Source organism: Lolium perenne, unplaced genomic scaffold (genome assembly GCF_019359855.2).
Source record: "Lolium perenne isolate Kyuss_39 unplaced genomic scaffold, Kyuss_2.0 unplaced35, whole genome shotgun sequence".
In the NCBI taxonomy this organism is placed as follows: Eukaryota; Viridiplantae; Streptophyta; class Magnoliopsida; order Poales; family Poaceae; genus Lolium; species Lolium perenne.
This window is the reverse complement of record NW_027248993.1, coordinates 240,037-241,290: the sequence shown is the minus strand read 5'-3', so window position 1 is coordinate 241,290 and position 1,254 is coordinate 240,037. Positions and strand designations below refer to the sequence as shown.

Below are 1,254 nucleotides of genomic sequence, written 5' to 3'. Positions count from 1 at the left end.
CCCCTCTCCTCTACCTTTTGTGGCCCATCTATTAGCTTTTTTACCATCTTTGAGTCATAGCGAGACGGCTCTATCTCTTTTCACAAGTACAGCTGTAAGTACAGTTGCGGGCGTCAACGATCAGCAGTACTGAGCTACGGAAAGTCTATCGAAAGGACCTAATCAAAGGCTACTACAGCTATAACTGACCCGCCTATGGAATCTATTGGCTCGGCTGAACCGACATGAAATGAAAGAGAGGAAGGCGGAAGCTATTGGCAAATAGAGGGGGGGATGTTCTCCGTGTCTTTTAGCCCTCACTAGATGACAACTTGCTTACTTTTCACTTCTTCTTAACCTTAGCAGACTAGTTCCTGACTGACTTGATAGTGCGATGAGCTTACTTGCTCTAGTTCTATCCTAACGATTTACTTACCTGAGTACCTAGCACCGAGGATCGATGTAATTTACTTTCAAAAAGATGCTGTTGATGCTAACACGCATATAAATAGATGTTCCCCACTGCTTGCTCCTCTTACCCGAATGGGGTTATATGCCTTAGTTAAACTAAGGGTAAAGTGGCAGAGGTATGACCTCAGGAAGAAAGAAAGATCGGGCGGGGAAAACGGGGTTCGAACCCGCGACTTCTGGCGTGACAGACCAGCACTCTAACCAACTGAGCTATTTCCCCCTTTCGTAACTACTGTCGATTCAACAGTCACCTACCGGTTACCTTTGTAACTATACCAAAGTAGCTGTACAACAGAATGCCCTTCGCCTTTAGTACTTTTTTCTTATATATATTATGTTATATACTAAATGTGTCAAAGCAATAGAACTTATTGAAAAAAAAAAAAAACAAGCCCATCTTTCTCAAAAAGGAAGAGAGGGTGCGCCCCCCCAGAGAGAACCCCATTCTTTCCAGAAAGTTCGAATTCATTATGTCTAAAAAGAAATAAGGAAAATAGGAGTAAGCGAGTAGGGTCAACAAGATTCTAAACGAATACCACAAGTGACGGAACCGACGATGATGAAGAGATAAGGGGCAAAGGATATTTTTTTCTATTATTCAAATTCTTATTTATTGATTGATTATCTAATTTATTTAGATCCATATTCATTTTCATTTGCAAATACAAACTCTCTTTCATTTTCTTTTGACTTTTGCGCTAAGGATAAGGGAACTGAGAAAAAAAGAGCTGGCTTGGCCCATGAGTGGTATGGCAATCTATATTTCCGGCTGAGGGGGAGTGACTTCTGTCCAATCGGTGTAGC

General features: G+C 41.5%; 1 non-coding gene across 1 annotated transcript; it reads right to left on the bottom strand.

Moving 5' to 3' along the window:
* Window positions 1–596: 596 nt before the first annotated feature.
* TRNAD-GUC (transfer RNA aspartic acid (anticodon GUC)) lies at window positions 597–670 on the bottom strand. Its single transcript has one exon. It is a non-coding gene; the product is annotated as a tRNA-Asp (tRNA).
* Window positions 671–1,254: the final 584 nt, after the last annotated feature.